Source organism: Felis catus, chromosome D1 (genome assembly GCF_018350175.1).
Source record: "Felis catus isolate Fca126 chromosome D1, F.catus_Fca126_mat1.0, whole genome shotgun sequence".
Taxonomy (NCBI): Eukaryota; Metazoa; Chordata; class Mammalia; order Carnivora; family Felidae; genus Felis; species Felis catus.
The window spans coordinates 3,823,980-3,844,427 of record NC_058377.1 but is presented as its reverse complement, the minus strand read 5'-3'; the positions used below and the strand labels follow the sequence as shown (position 1 = coordinate 3,844,427).

The 20,448-nt window shown below is 38.5% G+C and overlaps 1 protein-coding gene and 1 pseudogene across 14 annotated transcripts in view; both read right to left on the bottom strand.

Annotated features, from left to right (window-relative positions):
• GRIA4 (glutamate ionotropic receptor AMPA type subunit 4) overlaps window positions 1–20,448 on the bottom strand; it is a 1,433,894-nt gene that overhangs the window by 278,746 nt on the left and 1,134,700 nt on the right. The gene's annotated exons all lie outside the window — the stretch shown is intronic.
• Window positions 10,193–18,995, bottom strand: LOC109492270 (annotated as a pseudogene).

Here is a 20,448-nt window from a genome sequence, read left to right as displayed (position 1 = left end):
TTACTGATCCTTAAAAGTTTGGATCTTTTTGTTCATACAGTTTAGTCTATTCCAACTAGGGCAGAATTATATTGAATCCTTTATACCTAACATCCAAACACATTCCATATGCCAAGACCTGGCTCAAATCCAGAATCTTCTGTGCCTCTTTCCTTGATTCTTTTATCTTGATGTGGTTGACCTCTTCCTGATTGGATTTCTTGTACTAATCAATTGACTATTAATGGAAGTAAAACATCTATCTGTACGCTTATTGACCATCAAAACAAAAAGGGAAACATGGCCAGTTACAGTTTCTTACATCCACTGGGGACAAAGCCTAACACTTCATGGCTGGAGGGAAACCTTTTTCTAATGTTAAATTCTTAAACAAGATGTTGCAAACATGGGAGTTCATTTAGGGAAGGCAGTGATTTAATAGAAAATATCCTCCACAACATGCCTAATGCAGGTGTTATTAACAGATCTAATAGTATAGTAAGTTATAGCATCTTTTAATTGTAACCAAGTTGTGGTTGGCATGTTTGCAGGATGCCAAGATAATACATATTAAATACGGAATTGCCCTGTTTCATTCGGCCTCAGTCCAAAGATCAGACCTGTCTGATAGCGCACTCTTGAGAAATTCTCCGTGAAATATAGTATCAGAGTTTTAAAAAATGAGAATTGTACACCAATTGATTGTGATTGCCATCAAGTCCGCCCATGATGGCAGCAGGTTCTGAGCTGTTGGTTGATGGTGAGTCCATTATATTAGAAAGCAGAAAAGCTGATGGCTTGACTGTTAATCTTTTGTGGACATCAAGGAACCTAATCTAGACTCTTCACTAATAGGAGGCTCTCAATGACACCTGTTGAGGGGCACCTGGGTGGCTCAGTCAGTTGGGCATCCGACTTCAGCTCAGGTCATGATCTCATGATTCATGAGTTCGAACCCCACATCAGGCTCACTGCTGTCAGCACAGAGCCAGCTTCAGATCCTCTGGTCTCCCTCTTTCTCTCTGCCCCTCCCCCACTCTCTCAAAAATAAATAAATAAAACATTAAAAAAATACATATATATATTAAAAAATGACACTTGTTCAAACTGCCAGAATAAACCCATCCACCCCCCCCCCCCACACACAGAAATCTGGGTCTGCTGCAACTTAAAGCTAAAACTGTGCTTAAGACTACAGAGTTCTTTAATACCATAAAATTGTATTGTATGTCTAAGGCAGATGCTAATTCGTTTCAACAAATGTCTGCATTGGCATGTCTGGTTTGAACAATATAGATTCCTGACGACCTTAAATAAAATAATCACTTGGAAATACATCTCTTAATATGGGTTTATTGTATGTGAGCCAACTACAATTTGTATGATAATTAATATTATTTTATAATTGACTACACCAATCTTATGTCTGCTAATATTTAGGTATGAGGATCAGCTGATGATGACACCACTGCTAATTGGTGTCAGAAAGATGTCATTTTCTATGGGGACTTGTCCACCTACTTATTGTAAGAAAAGTAGTCACCTCAGTTGTATAAAAGTGAGATTGTTATCAGATTGTGATGACATTGAGAAATTGAATTCAGTCTAATTTTATGACACAAATTCTGTACTACAATTTCTTTTTTTTTATTATTTTTACATAATCTGTACACCCAGCATGGAGCTTGAACTCCCAATCCTGAGATCACGATTTGCACGCTTCACTGAATGAGGCAGCCAGGCGCCCCTAGTACAATTTCTTTTACATAAAAAGTGCACCGATACCTTTGACTCTCAATTACATGTTAATTTTGTTTCTATTTGCTCTTCAAGTTTAAAGAATTTGCAAGTTAATTCTTGTAACTTTTAGTTTAAAAATTACTCAAATAAGCTTGAGATAATCAATGACTAAAAAGGAAAAAAACAAAACCAGAATCAGACCTATAAATCCCCAGAACAAACTGAGGGTTGCCAGGAGGCTGGGGGTGTGGGGTGGGCAAAATGGGTGAAGGGGAGAGGGAAGTACAAGCATGTGGGTATGGCCTGAGTAAGTCACGGGGATAAAAGGCGCAGCATAAAGAATACAGTCAAGGATATGGTGATAGCATGCATGCTGATAGATGGGAGCTACACTTGTGGTTTGCAAAACATAACATATAGAGATGCTGAATCACTGTGTTGTGCACCTGAAATAATGTAACATCGTATGTCGACTACCCTCTAATGAAAACTAAAAATAAATGAAACTAAAAGCACATAGTAAGAGACTTATCTACCACCCAAAGAACAATAAAAATTATCTTTAGTTTTTATCAAATGTAGCCTCTAAGTAATAATGTTTCTGTAAATTTAACTTGGGAAGTTGAGATAGAATTTCTGCAATTCTCACATACCAGCACTTCAAAAACTATTTTGTGAATCCTAAATCTTATAGACTTTGTCTCCAGGCCTTTCTAAATTTAGTGGTTTCTATATTGTAATGGTAACAAACAAAATTAGCTGAGCACAGCTGTGCTCAGTGAAGTATTACCCAAGGTCCAAGCCTGCCCAGGGCACATGTAATTCTTCCCTGCAGCTGTATTCACTACTCGTCCTCTGGGTCCGTTGCTAATAATTTTTAAGTTGTCCTTTTGTTATTTCAGTGGCCTCAAGCTACTTTTAATTTCCATTCTGGTTCTGTTTGTGCATCTTTAAAATATTTTATGCTCTTAATTAGCATAAATTAATAATTCCTGAACTATTTTCCTTGAGTAATTTAATTTAAAAAATTGTGTGTGTGTGTGTGTGTGTGTGTGTTTATTTACCTTTGAGAGCTAGAGAAAGAGAGAGAGCTGTCAGCACAGAGCCTGATGCAGGGCTTGAACTCAAGAACCACGAGATCTTGACCGGAGCCAAAGTCAGAGGCTTAACCAACTGAGCCACCCAGGTGCCCCCTCCCTGAGTAATTTAACAACAATCCTAAAGTACAAAGCTTCTTGTACAATGTAAAGAGGCAGGTAGTTGAAAATTTACTGAAGGACATTATCCCCCAGAGATCGTGCAGGAAAGAATGAACACCTGCAGGTAAAATTAGAATGCATAATACCTGTTGGTGTTTCTGTAAATTAAGTATGGCTCTTACTTATAAAAGCACTAGAGAGAAAAATCTGAGAAAGTCCCATAATCCTATCATTTTACCAAATGATTTCATTTTGTGAATTTCCTTTGTGTGTCCATATGCACAGGATTAAATGTATTCAGAATAGTTTTTTCTATATATTACATTGCAGTAGCAACCTGTTACTTAGAAGAGGTTTACTCAGATTTCTAAAGATAAATACTTATTTCTCCATCTCCATCATGAAATTCAACAGCTCATCACATAATTAAAAACAACAGTAATATTTACCTTTCTACAGTATTTCTAAATTTAATGTATGGTTTCTCTTTACAAAGTCATTTTTCATTGCTCGTTTAAAAAATGTTTTTCTTTCTTTCTTCTTTCTTTCTTTCTTTCTTTCTTTCTTTCTTTCTTTCTTTCTTTCTTTTGTGTACTATGTTCACATTTTATGGGCATTCACTAGTTATGAGGAATGGTCTGAGGCCAAAAGGACTTTTAAATCTGGACTATAGTGATTTATTTATAGATAACTCATTCAAAGCTTTTTCTAGGTTAAAAAAAAGAAAAGAAAAGAAAAACCTCATCTAAAGGAAAATGTAGGCAGTAAACTCTTCCATATTGGTCTTAACAGTATTTTCTTAGATAGGTCTCCTCCAGCAAGAGTAACAAAAATAAACAATTGTGACAATATCAGGCTAAAAAGCTTTTCCACAGTGAAGGAAACCATCAATAAAATGAAGACACAAACAACCACATGGGAAAAGGTATTTGCAAATTATGTATCTGGTAAAGGGTTAATATCTAAAATATATGAAAAACTCATACAACTCAACACCATAAAAACAACCAGATTAAAAATATGCACAGGATCTGAATAGAGATTTTTCCAAAGAAGACCTACAGATGGCCACAGACGCAACAAAAGATACTCAACATCACTAATTTTGAGGGAAAGGCAAATCAAAACCGCAATGAGATATACCACTTCACACCTGTCAGGAGGGCTACTATCAAGAAGACAAGAGACAGCAAGGGTCAGGTAGGAAGTGGTTAAAAGGGAATCCTTAGGCACTGCTGGTGGGAATGTCAACTGAGGCAGCCACTGTGGAGAACAGTATGGAGGTTCCTCAAAAAGTAAAAATAGAACTACCATATGATCCAGCGATTCCACTGCTGGATATTTATCCAAAAAACCCTCAAAAACATTAGTTCTGGGGTGCCTGGGTGGCGCAGTCGGTTAAGCGTCCGACTTCAGTCAGGTCACGATCTCGCGGTCCGTGGGTTCGAGCCCCGCGTCAGGCTCTGGGCGGATGGCTCAGAGCCTGGAGCCTGTTTCCGATTCTGTGTCTCCCTCTCTCTCTGCCCCTCCCCCGTTCATGCTCTCTCTCTGTCCCAAAAATAAATAAACGTTGAAAAAAAAAACATTAGTTCTGAAAGACATATGCACCTGTATGTTCACTGCAGCATTATTTACAACATCCAAGATATGGCAGCAGCCCAAGTGTCCGTGGATAGATGAATGGAATAGGAAGATGTGGTGTTTATATACAAGGTAATATTATTCAGCTATAAAAAAGAAGGAGATCCTGTCATTTGTGACAACCCAGAGGGATGTATATTGAAGGTAATATGCTAAGTGAATAAGTCAGATAAAGAAAGATAGATAATATATGATTTCACTTATTTGTGGCATCTAAAAAACACAAGAAACAAACAAAACAACATAGAAACAGACTCATAAATACAGAGAATGAACTGGTGGTTGCCAGAGGGGAAGGGAGTAGGGAATGGGTGAAATAAGTGATGAGGATTAAGAGATACAAATTTCCAGTTATAAAATAAATAAGACATAGGGAAAATAAAGTACAACATAGGGAATACAGTCAATAATGCTGTAATAACTTTGCATGGTGACAGATGATAACTAGACATCGTGGAGAGCATTTTGTAGTGTATAAAATGCTGAATCATTATGTTATAATCTGAAACTAATGTAACATGTACATCAGATATACTTCAACAAAAGAAGAAAGAATCATAACGCCCTAAAAATAAAAGGAAAGAACAAATCTATATTAAAAAGATTCACTTGGGGTGCCTGGGTGGATCAGTCGGTTAAGCATCAGCCTTCAGCTCAGGTCATGATCTCACAGTTCATGAGTTCCAGCCCCACAGTGGGCTCTCTGCTGTCAGCATGGAGCCTGCTTCAGATCCTCTGTCCCCCTCTCTCTCTACCCCTGCCCCACTTGCACGCTGTCTCTCAGAAAACAAATAAACTTAAAAAAAAAAAGATACGCTATATGTGGTAAAGGGACCAAATGATGTGATTTTTAAAAAATTATGCTCAACAAACAGAACTGGCTATTTGTGTTGGTATAATTTTTTTTTATTGGGAAGTAAACATGAATTGACATTGTAATTTTAAAGCAGGTGGTGGGAAGTTTTGCATCATTTATCCCTTTTCCATTGCGGTCATATTTTCTCATCCCAAATACGATTAAAATGTTAGTAAACAAAAAGGCTGACAAAGCATGGATAAGAATATAGCTATAGATCTTTATACTTTGCTTGTGTTTGTCTTCACTATCTGAAGGGTTTTTTTCTGTATCTAGACAATCTGCTTTTGACAGTTTAACATGAATTAGATATTCCAGTTCTTTATCACGGAGGGAAAAATCCATCCTCCTCTCCAATGTCAAGATGTTGGCCATGGAGATACATACACCAAAATATGTATTCACTTGGTGAGATTGGCTTTCTTGAAAAATGAGAGCCAAGTGAACCCATTTTTGTAATTACTCATAAAAACGACTATTTACATCAATGCAATGATATATAACCTCTAAAATTTATGTATTTAAAAATCGAATCTTCTCAAAAAAATGCTGCGACAGGTAGTAGCTACACTTCAGAGTACAACATAACGTACACAGAAGTTGAATCACTATGTTGTACGCCTGGGACTAATGTAACATTGCAGGTCAACTATACTCCAATAAAAATTAAAAAGTAACAAATATACTAAATTAAAAAATGCTGTGATAAAGGAAAAGAAGCCCTTACATTTATTTCTTGCCAGTTATTTTCACAATAGTTTACATTTAATTCTCACAACTTTGCAAAGTAAGTATTGTTGTATGCCCATTTTCAGATGGTAAAACAGCCACTTACAGAGGTTTTCATAGTTTGCCCAATATCCCAGGCTGTGGTAAACTGCCTCACCAAGAGGGCAGGGAGCCCTCAAGACCTACCTGGTCTGGTCTGGTTCCAAACCCTGAGGACAGGCGCCACATCTTAGAAATGTAGCAACAAGATTGCCTTCTTACGTCTAAGCCAAGGAACATGTTAACCAAGGTTTACTTCTCTGAAACAACCTCTCTTCCCTTCCCTATATCACCTTCCATGTAATAGTGAAAGAGTATTTTGTTTCCAAAGAATGGGTGTTATTTTGTTCATTTTCAGATTATTTCCCAAATGGTGTATATAGATAAACTCCATATAAGTTAAGTTCTATAACATGAGCAAAAGTTTGGGCAAACTAAAACATGCATATGCTGTATCACACAAAAGGAACAATTTTTTCGTCTCTTTATAATTCTATCTTTGAACGCAGCTTTGAACCAAAGTGAACACATTTGAGTTACACACATGAGATATATTTTGTATGTTGTGGGGATGATTCTGTGTGCTTCAGCAATGGCTCCATATATTGGGATTTATGATCTTCAAATAAATAGATTATTTGATGTTTATTTCACAATGTGGCCAAGAAAAAGATGTTTTATGACAAATAATTATGAGATCTCAGTACTGATTACTTAGTTTTTGCTTTCCTAAATATAATGACAAAGAAAAATGAAAATATAACCTACATATGTGTTCACTATCAGCTAAACTTAATCCACTCATTTGCTGTAAAAGAAAAATCCACATACAGAGTATACAGTTTACAATAGTCAGCATTGCAAGAATTCAAATAATTCTCTAAGAATCCTATGAGGTGAGTCTTCTACTCCATTTTTTTTTTCCCTAGAAAAAAGAGGCTTATATTTGTGCCCATATTCAAGGTCTACAGACTTGTTTTTGACTAACTAGTCGCCCTGGAATTTGAACCCATGTCTAATGGGTCTAAGACCCATTCTCCCTCTCCAGATACTGCAGCATAGTAATGCATGAGAGGTACCTGTAAATATTTCCTATGTGCACAGAATAAAAAGTAAGCTAACTTTAGATTAGTTGACATGATGAATTTTGTTTTAATTATCTCCCAAAATGACATTATAATTAAGTGTAAACTTTGCGAAATAAGATGTAAATGGACCTCTTCATAATTTTGCCCGTTATTTCCCAGACCCAAATATTAAAGAATCAGACTTTAGCAAAAGCATCCTAACTGGAATAAAACACTATTTCTGCTTTATCTACTACAATGGTGTAATTTTGCCATGATTATGCTTTTCTTATAGAAAATAAAAGCATTAAAAAGCGTGATTAGAAAAGCTTTCTTGTAAAGCCATAAAACATTTCCTGATTTATACAGTTTAATCATTCATGACTTTTTTCAAAATTTCAAAATGTTTCCTTTGGAGTATTTTTATATTGTTCCACATTCCTTTTGCCAGTTTCAAATAGAAAACTTTTTGAGGTAGTGGGCTCAGGGGTCAAAGATTTTTCTGATATTAGTACTCTGAGCCACAACTCGTTTTACAGGTCTTGTCCATGACATAACCAAGGCCAGCACTGCCTCCTACAGATCCCTAAAGCTACAAAGAGCAAGAATTTACTACCAAGAGTAAACCAGGGAGAACAGGATTGCTTATCTATTGGTCCCACATCTCAGGAAGGTAAGTATTCCAAGGTGAGCTGGCCTGCCAGTGTGAAATTTGTCAGTCAAAAACTAGCTTCCCCGTGGATACATCTGATAAACAATAAAATAAAATAAAATAAAATAAAATAAAATAAAATAAAATAAAATAAAATAAAATAAGATAAAATAAAGTACAAAATAAAATAAATAAAATACATCATCGGTAAAGATGTGCTATATGTTTTAGAGGGAAGTATTAATAAATCAACAGTCTTTCCAAGTCAGAGGGTGATTCTCACTAAAACTTGGTCTCCTGCTCTGGTTAATAAATGGCAAGATTATCCACCTGTTGTGCAGCCCACAAATTGGGGTGTCTTTCTTTTATCTTTTTCTGTGACACATAACACTGTAATAATTAGAATGTCAAGTGATGACTCCACATCAGAACATATTAAAACTTTAGGAATTTCATAGGATTTCTAGAACAGCTACAGCATCTACCCAAAAAACATAACCTAAAGCTTATCATTATTTGCTTGACAGTGCTTCCCAAGCAACTTAACATACCAAATAAAAAGGCCTAATTAGTCAAAAAGATGTCATTTACAATTCATATCTCGGGGAACTTTGTTAAAAATCCCACAGAGTTACAAACCACATGCCTAAATAGGATTGTAGGTCATTACCATGGGTGACTTTCTTTAAATCTCCTTCGCTCTCTAGAATACACCACCTAGGGGCGCTTGGGTGGCTCAGTCGGTTAAGCGTCCTAGGCTCAGGTCATGATCTCACGGTCTGTGAGTTTGAGCCCCACATTGGGCTCTGTGCTGACAGCTCAGAGCCTGGAGCCTGCTTCAGATTCTGTGTCTCCCTCTCTCTGACTCTCCCCCGTTCATGCTCTGTCTCTCTCTGTTTCAAAAATAAATAAAACATTAAAAAAAATTTTTTTTAGAATACACCACCTTAAATCCTGTTTTATCAAGTTTTGTTGACTTGCTATCTTTCTTACAGTTCATTTCTCTCACCTCTACCTCCACTGTTGGTATCGTAACCCAAAGCACCCTCAACAGCTGTCCTTTTCCGTCCCTCCCTGTGTCTTTTACAATGCTTCCTAATTTCAGGGTCTGATGTTGTCACATGTGGCAGAAATACCACAGAAGAAATGCTGTACCCTTGTGCCTTCCACAGGGTAGAGGTACACGATGCTGGCAGGTCTTAATAACTGGTGATGTCAACTTCAGTCACTGGGAAAAGACGGTGTCCACCAGATTTCTCCAGGGGCAAGTTGCATTCCCTCCCCCCCTCAATTATTAAGAAGTATTTTGTGGAGAAATACTTAGAGACAGCTCAGATATCCTGTTTCTTATCATAGCTTCACCTATTAGTTTTAGCATCCATCAATAATTCTTTCCTGCAACAATTACCGTATTGTTTGCTTACCCGCAATTTTCTGTTTGCATCCTTTCTTCTACATTATTCATTGCAACTATATTGTAGACAAGGGCTGTCTCTTCTCCCCTATTTACTTATTTATTCAGTTCTTTACTGTTGACATCATTTGGGACTCATGGATATTTACTTATTCTTTGGTTGTCTAACCTTATGACCATTACTTGTTCTTGGTTGTTTTGTTCACATTGTCCCAGATTTTGGCCATTGGTAGCTTCTGTAAGTTGGCTACTGAATCCTTTGCCTCATGCTTTACCCAATCATTTTATAAACATTTCCTTGCTTTCTGATACAAGATGATCTTGCCTCATCCTATATTTTATCTGTTTTAGCCCTGTTACCATCCTTTTTTCTTTTTTTTTAATGTTTATTTATTTTTTGAGAGACAGAGAGAGACCGAGCATGAGTGGGGGAGGGGCGGAGAGAGAGGGTGACACAGAATCCAAAGCAGGCTCCAGACTCTGAGCTGTCAGCACAGAGCCTGATGCGGGGCTTGAACTCATGAATCATGAGATCATGACTTGAGCTGAAGTCAGATGCTTAACCGACTGAGCCACCCAGGTGCCCCTGTAATCACCCATGTTTCTAAAAGTCATTGTCCTTTAATTGTAGAATGCTATTCAGGAATTAAGATCTGGATGCCAGGTGTCTTCATTGCCCCTGGGATGTTCTTGCCTCCAGATCCTCTCAGTAGACAGAGCTAGGAAACACATGTATGGACACTCAACACACACATACATATTATAATTATTTCTATACCTAAGGTTCTGTATATATATTGAAGCCATGGGTTCATACTTACACGTCCAATTTTAGGGCTCTTTCTAGCATTTCCCCTTTTCTTATTTGTAACCCGGCTCTTATTACCTACAATATATTTACCTATCTGCTAAATCTTAGTATGCACATAGTATTTCAGAATCTCTAGTCAATACGTTTGTTAAAAACAAATTTACACAATATAGTGTATGTGGTGGGGGATATATTTGCATATGGTATGCAATCAAAATATTGTCCCTCATGTCACTTAATTATTGTCTTCTCTACCCCCTTCGATATAGTTATGTCATTCATTTATAACACCGTCAGGTAAATTTGTTATTTTTTTGTATTCTATTTTGGGTTCCCCCACATCCTGGTCGGTTTTATTTATTTATGTTTTGGGGTATGTCCTAAAAGACAGTGCTATACAGAAAAAGAAGAGAAGTTTCATTCTGTTCACATTCTTGAACTGCCATTCCTACCCAACTTATGTTGGCAACCGATCTCATTAGTTTCTGGTTTATTTTTCTATATTTCTTTTGAAGACATTAGTGGATAAATGTGTATTTTCTCATTCTCCCTTTTTCATTACATAAAGAATAGCACATTATAGACACCTTCACAGTGTATTTCTTGTTTGTTCATTTTTTTTTTTTTTTTGGTGAATGTACAAATAGCTTTGTATTTAACAATACAAAATAAATTATCTGTAGGCATGGACAATGGCAGTGATAGATCATTCTATATTGTTAAATGAAACTAGTAACTATGGGTATATTGAATTTCTTAACATCAGCCAGCCTTTTCAACTTCTTTAACTGACTTCTCTAAAATTACTGGTGAGAAACATTGCCTCAAGCACCCTGTCATAGTTTATTAGTAATGGTGAAGCACTATTCTAGAAAGTAGAACATATCCTCCCTGACCATTCCACCTGTTCCATGGTCCTTCTCTTCAGCACCCGATAAAACAGTTCTTATTAACTTGGATCAATGATTCATTTCTCCATCACATTCACAAAATCTCCAAGGAGAGTATCAGAACCAACTTTTGAGAAACTTAGCATATTATCTCAACTATCAATGATCCTACAACAACTACTTTCTTAGTAATGACCTTTGTAAGCATATTTTTAAACGTATATTTCTTTATTTATTTTGAGAGAGACAGAGAGACAGAGACAGAGAGAGACAGAGAGACAGAATCCCAAGCAGGCTCCATGCTATCAAAGCAGAGCCCGATGCATGGCTGTATCACATGAACCATGACATCATGACCTGAGCTGAAATCAAGAGTTGGACACTTAACTGACTGAGCCACCCACACACCCTGTTTACAAGAATTTTGAGTGTTCTTTTAGTAATTTCTGTATCATTGAAAATATCTTCATTAGCTGGAATTAGCAAGTCTCAGGCTGGAATGCACTGAAGAATAACACAACCCCCTCCCAGAACAACGCCTTCTTCAACAGCTTACATGTAGTATTGAGGGCATATGCAGGTCTTTCTTTTCATTCACTTCCACATCACTTGTCCCACCAACCTGCAGCAGAGCTACTCGATCTAGAAGTTTTTCAAGATATTCATTCAATTTTTCCTTTTCATAATTACCAGTTATGATATGTAACTGCTCAATGATTTCTTGAATAGATTTTTCAATTTGAGTCTGTTATCTTTTCCCTTCGAGCACACTGGCTAATTTTTGGTCACAATGACATCTCTATCCAACTTTTCCTAAGTGTGTGACTGAGCATCAAGATTTAGGGTCAACCTTTCTTCTCTGAACACTGAACCACCAGCATCAATAGCCATGTGTCTAAGTAGGCTTTTTCATTGTCACCAAAGCCTGGAGATTTGACTGCTATAATCTGAAAACCAAGTTTTAGACTATTCAAAATGGGTGTATTTAGAGCTTCTCCATTAACATCTTCAGTAATTATTATGAAGGGCTTACAATAAGCATTGACAATTTCAACTGCAGGTATAATGGAGTAGACACCAGACATTTTCTTTTCACCCAGTAGAACACAGGCATTCACATTTCTGAGCTTCTGATGTATACTAAGTATGAAGAAACATAATCAAACTGCAATCCAGTAATTTATAATTCATTATTCAGTGTTTCCCATTTTTTGGTGTCTTTACATCCTTCCTTTCAATCTTTTTCACTGTATAAGAAATGATATTGCTCATTTCTTGGCTTGCAGAAATAATAGCAACCTAAGTGATTTCTCTGGGGCTCAACACAGGTTTGAACTGCTTCTTAAATTCATCAATCACAGCATCTACAGCTAACACCACACCTTTCCTAATTTCCACTAGATTAGCACCTTGGCTAACCTCCAAGCCTTCCTTGGCAAGAGAGGATACTGATGTGGTAGCAGTGGTGGGGGATCTCTGGTCTTTTCCTTTGTGTTAGTGGCAACATCTTGAACAAGTAGAGTCCACACATTGTTATCTTTATCCTTTAAGTAAATTGAGACTGATACTCTGGGACTACTCACTCACTAGTAATTGCTAATCATCACTCCAGCATCAGCTCAAAGCATTAAGGCTCAGATACCTGCACCAAATTTTACATCTTTGGCATAAGCCTGAGTGAGATGAGGAACCATTGCCTGCACAGTGGCCTCACCTGGTGAGGCTGTGGGCGTGCACCTGAAGAGGCAAGGGAGGCAGTGCTCAGCACACAGAGCAATCAATCCGTGCCCCCTCTCTGCGCTATGTCACCGTCTGTGTCACCCAGTGGCTTCCATCCCTTTCCTGGTGGCCCAGGCCTGGCAATCTGCATGCACATGCATATTTTTGTTTTGAATGTTAACAATAAGTCTTGGAAATGTCCCCAGATTATTTCATTTAGGTCTTCATTCTTTTTCAGTTTCTTGGTACTCTACTGTGTGTATGCATCATACTTTAATCAAACACTATCCTGTGTATGGGCAATTTAATTGCTTCTGATATGATACAAATCAAATAACCCTGCAGGGAAGAACCTTGTGTAAATATAGTATTCGAGGAGTACCTTTCAGAACAGATTCCTAGTAGTGGGATTGCTTGATCAAACCATACACACATATAAAGTTCTGTTATTAAACTTCCACCAGAAGGACTGTGCCAGTTTACATTCTCACTAATAATATAGGACACTCCCTGTTTAGCCACAGCCTCACCAAGAGGATATGTTGTCATACTTTTTAATTTTTACCCATCTGATCACTGAGAAATGACATTATTTTAATTTGTATTTTCCTAAGTATGTTTGAACTTGAAAAGATATTATACTTAAGGGCCATTTTTATCTTTTTAATATGTGTGAGTTTGTGTTGATGTCTATTTCATATTTTCTATTGTTTTTCAGTTTCTTTTTCTTTGATTTTAAGAGTTCTTAATATATTGAGATTATTAGCTCTTTGTGTTACATGCTACAAATATTTTCTTCTAGTTTATCAATTATCTATGATATTGTGAAGACATTCATCCCTGTGTTCTTCTAGTTCTTACATGTTTTCATTTTTTATGTTTAAATTCTTGATCTCTGGAGTTTACTCTGGTATGTCTTATAAGAACTGTATCAAAAATTTTTTTCCAAATGGTTACTCAGATGTTCTACAACCATTACTTAAAAAGTCCATTTGGGGTGCATGGTTGGCTCAGCTGGTTAAGCCTCCGACTTGAGCTCAGGTCATGATCTTGCAGGTCTTGAGTTCAAGTGCTGCATCAGACTCTGTGCTAACAGTGCATAGCGTGGAGCCTGCTTTGAGATCTGTGTCTCCCTCTTTCTCTGCCCCTCCCCTGCTCATTCTCTCCCTCTCCCTCTCTCTCTCTCTCTCTCTCTCTCTCTCAAAAATAAGTAAACATTAAAAAAAAAGTCCATCTGTGTCCCAGTAATAACCCAAAGAGAGTAGCTGTATCATAGAATATGTTCCTTACGTACTTAGATCTATTTCTGGGTTTTCTACTCTGTTCCCCTGGCCTCACTGTCTGCTTATGTGTCAGTGCCACACTAATTTAATTATGGGTACTTTGAAGTACACCTTTATACCTTTATATCCAGGGGAGGGGGAGGGGCTCATAGCTTCTCATAGATTTTCTTTTTCAGTGTTTTCTTGCTTCTTCTTAAATGTTTTTCCATATGAACTTGATTATCAATTTGTCTTATACCACACACACACACACACACACACACACACCCCAACTGCTCGTGTTTTGATAAGGACTGAGTTACGTTTATAAATTAATTTAGGAAGAACTGAAATTTTTATAACATTGCATAATCTAATACAAGAAAAGGAGATGTCTGTCCACCTGTTCAAGTCCTCTCCTGTGTCTTTCTGTTTTGTTTTAAAATTTTCTTGGGGCGCCTGGGTGGCTCAGTCGGTTACGCGTCCGACTTCAGCTCAGGTCACGATCTCGCGGTCCGTGAGTTTGAGCCCCGCGTCGGGCTCTGGGCTGATGGCTCGGAGCCTGGAGCCTGCTTCCGATTCTGTGTCTCCCTCTCTCTCTGCCCCTCCCCCGTTCATGCTCTGTCTCTCTCTGTCTCAAAAATAAATAAACGTTAAAAAAAAAATTTAAAATTTTCTTGATGAAGTTTCTTATCACTTAAATACTTCATCTTCTTTGTTGGAGTTGTTATAGGGTTTTTCCCCCACTCATCCACATCTTTCTTAGGCTGCTTGAGAAACTCTCAGCAAACACCCATGCCCTCCTCCAATGCTCTCTCTACATTGGATCCAGAGTTATCTCTAAAAAATGTAAATTTGTTCATTTTCTTTCAAAGATTTTGAAAAGCTTCTGCATTTATTAAGATGAAGACCGAATTCCTAATTAGGCCCACCCAGTCCCCCATCTTCCGGCCCTCACAGACGGCCACTTTGTGGGGTTTAACCACACTAGCCACTTTTCTTTCTATGGGGCCTTTGCCCCTTCCCCGCTCAGGCTATAGAGCTTGAAGAGCAGAGCACCTGCCCCAGCCCCTCCAGTCAAGGTCAGGAAAGAAACCTGGAGAGTGAAGACATGGGCGGCCACAGTTGAGAGAGGAATCCCAGAAGTCTGGCTTCTCATGCATTTGGAGAAAACACGTATATGTGAGTGTGGATGCTGTGGAAATGGTAAGAAGAACCACCCCCCCCCCCAACCCACACACACAGCAACAATGCATGGAACTGTACTAATAGGTGATGGTGACCCCTTCTAGTGAAGAAAAGGAGAGTGGTGAGTGACTGCCCATTCTCTCCAGCAGCACCCGGAAAACTGAGACAGGACCTCTGTGACTGGGGGAAGGGAGGAGATCTGCAAAGAGGCAGGTAAGAGTATGAATGAGCATGGAGGGGATGCAGGAGGAAGCCCTCCCATGAGCCCCTGGAAGTCCCTCACCTGAGGGTCTCTCTACCTGGTCTGCAGGCACCCTCAATGCCCCAAGTGTTACTCACACACTGAGTAGGCTCTTTGGGTGCGCCCCTAAGTACAGCAGCTGAGAGGCCCAAAGCAGGCCAGGGTCTGTGGGCAACGGAGAAATCACAAATTTGAGCTACAGTGCCACCTTCTGGAAAATTACAGAGAGCTTTCTAGTAGCTAGGTGGGAGAATACATAAAAAGACATAAAAGACATAAAAACTAATTTAGAATTCTGCCAGGGGCGCCAGGGTGGTTCAGTCAGTTAAGCCTCTGACTCGTGATTTTGGCTTGGGTCATGATCTCACGGTTCATGATTTCGAACCCCATGTTGGGCTCTGCACTGACAGTGTGAAGCCTGTTTGGGATTCTCTCTCTCCCTCTCTCTTTGCCCCTTCCATACTCATTGTCTCTCTCTCTCAAAATAAATAAATAAACTTAAAAAAAAAAAAGAACTGTGCCACAAGAGGGAGCAAGAAGAGTGGAATTACCCTTACAAAGACTGAAAACCCCAGGTAATAACAGCACCATTGAACAGAATACCCCTCCCTACCTAGAGGCAACTAGGAGAGAATTTTTCTAATTCAGATGCAAAGGCAGCAGTGTTAAAAATACAAGAAACATGAAAAACCAAGAAGGTATGTTATCATCAAAAGATAATAATATTTCTCTAATAACTGAGCTCAAGGTAATGACATTTTATGAACTAGCTGATACAGAATTCAAAATAGCTGGGGTGCCTGGGTGGCTGAGTAGGTAGAGCACCCAACTTCGGCTCAGGTCATGATCTCACGGTTCGTGGGTTCAAGCCCCGCATGGGGCTCTGTGCTGACAGCTCAGAGCCTGGAGCCTGCTTCAGATTCTGTGTCTCCCTCTCTCTCTGCCCCTCTCCTACTCACATTCTGTCTCTGTCTCTGTCTGTCTGTGTCTCTCTCTCAAAAATAAACATTAAAAATTTAAAAAAAAGAATTCATAATAGTTGTTTTTGAAAAACTCAGTGAGCTACGAGGAAACTCAGAAAGGCAATTCAACAAAATCACACAAAAAAATGCAGAAATTCTGGAGCTGAAGAATGCAATGAATGAAATTTAAAATGCATCTGCAGTGAGCATAACAACTGGAAGACAGAAGAGGCAACTTGGAGGGTAGGAGTTTGTAAATAAATCATTTAGAGGAGAACAAAGAATAATGTAGAAAAGAGAATATCTATGTGATCTATGGGATTTCATCAAAAGAACAAATATTGGGGCGCCTGAGTGGCTCAGACGGTTAGACGTCTGACTTCGGCTCAGGTCATGATCTCTCAAACTCAGGTTTGTGAGTTCGAGCCCCACATCAGTCTCTGTGCTGACAGCTCAGAGCCTGGAGGCTGCTTCAGATTCTGTGTCTCCCTCTCTCTCTGCCCCTCCTCTGCATGCTCTCTCTCTCTCTCTCAAAAATAAACATTGAAAAAAAAAAAAAGAACAAATATTAGGGTAATCAGGGATCCAGAACAAGAGAGGGTAAAGGAGGCTGAACATTTATTTAAAGAAATAATATCTCACAACCTCCCAAGCCTTGGGACAGAATCAGGCATCCAACTTCGTAAAGCTAATAGATCACCTTATTATCTCAACGCAAACAACCTTCCCTAAGACACATGATAACGAAACTGCCAATAACCAAAGATACAGAGAGAATCCTAAAAGCAGCCATATATTAAGAGATTATAACCTACAAAATAATTCCTATTAAACAATCAATATAAATGAATCAGTATCGTGTATGAAATAAACATACAGAAATCAGGAGCACTAACAATTATACAATAATAACAAAACATCTGAAAAAGAAATTAAGAAACTATGACATTCACAACAGCCTCAAAAACAATAAAATATTTAGGAATAAATTTAACCAATGTCAGGAAAGAGGTGTATAATGAAAACAACATGACTTGAAGAAGACACAAATAAATGGAAAAATACCCTGTGATGTGGATCAGAAAAAAATAATGTTGTTAAAAGGCACATAGTACTCAAAGACATCTATAGGTTCCATGCAATTTCTATCAAAAGTCCAATGGGATTTTCCATAGGAAAAGAAAGAAAACTCTCCTAAAATTTGTATGAATCCACAAAAGACCCCAAAGAGCCAAAACAATCATGAGAAATAACAAAGCTAGAGGCATCACACTTGTTGATTTCATACCATAGGCCAATGGAACAGAATCAAGAGCCCAGAAATAAACTCCTACATCTATTGTCAACTAGTATTTGACAAGGAAGGCAGGAACACTCAATGGGGAAAGGATAATCTCTATAACAAATGGTGCTGGAAAAACTCATAACCACATGGAAAAGCTTTAAACTGAACCCTGATATTATACCACACTGAAAAATTTTCTCAAAATGGGTTAGAGATATAAACAAAAGATCTGATACTGTAAAACTCCTAGAAAAAAAACATGGAAACGTCTTTAACGTTGGTCTTTGCTCCTTGACGGTCGTGTTGATTGCTATACTCATTTCTCATTTCTCTCTCTCTCCTCAGGCCTCCCTATTCCTGAAAGCTTGAAACTGAACCCTGATGTTACACCACACCGAAAAATTTTCTCTAAATGGATTAGAGATATAAACATAAGATCTGATACTATAAAACTCCTAGAGAAAAACCATGGAAACCCCTTTAACGTTGGTCCTGGCTCCTTGACGCTCGTGTCCATTGCTCTACCCATTCCCTCATTTCTCTCTCTCTCTCTCCTCAGGCCTCCCTACTCCTGAGACATAGCAATATTGAAATTAGGCCAGTTAACCCTACAGTGGCATCTAAGTGTTCAAGTGCAAGGAAGAATCACATTTCTCACGTTCAATCAGAAGCTAGAGACGATTGTGCTCAGGGAGGGGGGCATAGAGAAAGCCAAGATGGGCCAAAAGCTAGGCCTCTAGTGCCACACAGTTAGTTAGCCAGGTTGTGAAGAACAAGAGAAAGTTCTTGAGGAAAATGAAAAGTGCTACTTCAATGAACACAGAAATGATTAAAAAAAATCAGCCTTCTTACTGATATGGAGAAAGTTCTAGTGGTCTGGATAGAAGAAGAACCAGCCACAACATTCCCTTCAGCCAAAGCCTAATCCAGAGCAAGGCCCTAACTCTCTTCAGTTATGTGAGGACCGAGAGAGAAGAAGCTGCAGAAGAAAAGTGTGAAGTGAGCAGAGGCTGGTTCGTGAGGTTTAAGGAAAGAAGCCATCTTTGCAACATAAAAGTGCAGGTGAAGCAGCAAATGCTGATGTAGAGCCTACGGTGAGTTGTTATTCAAAAGGCCCAGCTAAGGGAACTAATGAAGGGGGCTACGCTAGACAAAAGAGTTTTGATGTAGATGGAACAGCCTTCTCTAAGGAGAAGATGCCTTCTAGAACTCTCCTAGCTAGAGAGAAGTCAATGCCTGGCCTCAGAGCTTCACAGGACAGGCTGACTCTCTTGTTAAGGGTTAATGCAGCTGGTGACTCAGTGTTGAAGGCTATGGTCATGTTCCACTCTGAAAATCCTAGTCCCCTCCAGGATAATGCTCAATCTACTGTGCCTCTCTTCTATAAATGGAGCCACAAAGCATAGATGACAGCACATTTGTTTACAACATCATTTAACTGAATATTTTAAGCCCATTATTAGGACCCAGTACTTGGAAAGACCCCTTTCAAAATGTTATTGCTGATTGACAATGCACCTGGTCACCCAAGAGCTTTGATGGAGATGTCCAATGACATCAATGTGGTTTTTATACATGCTAACACAACACCCATTCTGCAGCCCATGGGTCGAGAAGTAATTTCAACTTTCAAGTTCTGTTGTTTAAGAAATACATTTTGTAAGGCTATAGTTGCCATAGACAGTGATTCCTCTGATGTGTCTGGGCAATGTAAATAGAAAACGTTCTGGAAAGGATTCACTTGTCTTGATGTCAATAAAAACATTCATGTTTCATGGTCAAAATGTCAACATTAACATGAGTTTGGAAGAAGTGGATTCCAACCCTCATGGACAACTTTGAGGGATTCAAGACTTACGTGGAGGAAGTCACTGCAGATGTGGTGGGAACAGCAAGAAAAGGAGAATGAGAAGTGGGGCCTCAAGATGTGACTGAATTGCTTCAATCTCGTGATAAAACGTCAGCAGACGAGGCATTGCTTCTTATGGACAAGCAAAGCAAGTGTCTTCCTGAGATGGAATCTATTGTTGAGGATGCTGTGAAGACTGTTGAGATGACAACCAATGATTTAGAATATGACATTAACTAAGTTGATGAAACAGCAGCAGAAGTTGAGAAGAGAGATTAATTCTGAAAGAAGTTCTGCTGTGGGTAAAATATATCAAACAGACCTTCATTCTCTAGAGAAATGTTCATAAAAGGAACCGCCAATCAATGGGGCACAAGCTTCACTGCTGTCTTATTTGAAGAAATTTCCACGGCCACCTCAGCCTTCAGCAGCACCACCCTGAAGGGTCAGCAGTCCTCAACATCAGGCAAGACCCTCCACCAGCAAAAAGATTGTCACTCACGGAAAGCTAAGATGGTGGTTAGCAATTTTTAGGAACAGAAGTCTTTTAAAATTAAGATATGCACATTGCTTTTTAGACATAATGCTATTGCACACTCAATAGACTACAGTATAGCATAAACATAACTTTTATATGTATTGGGAAACCAAAATATTTATTTGACTTGCTTTATCGTGGTGGTCTGGAAATGAACCCACAATACCTCCGAGGTATGCCTGTATACGGAAAGGAAATGAAAACAGGACAAAGAAGAGATGTGTACACTCCCATAGTTTTGCAGCATTATTCATAATATCTAAGATATGGAAACAACCAAAGTACCCATCAACAGATAAATGGATAAAGAAGATGTGGTATATACATATAGTGAAATAATATTCAGTCATGAAGAAGAAAGAAATTCTACCATTGCAACAACATGGA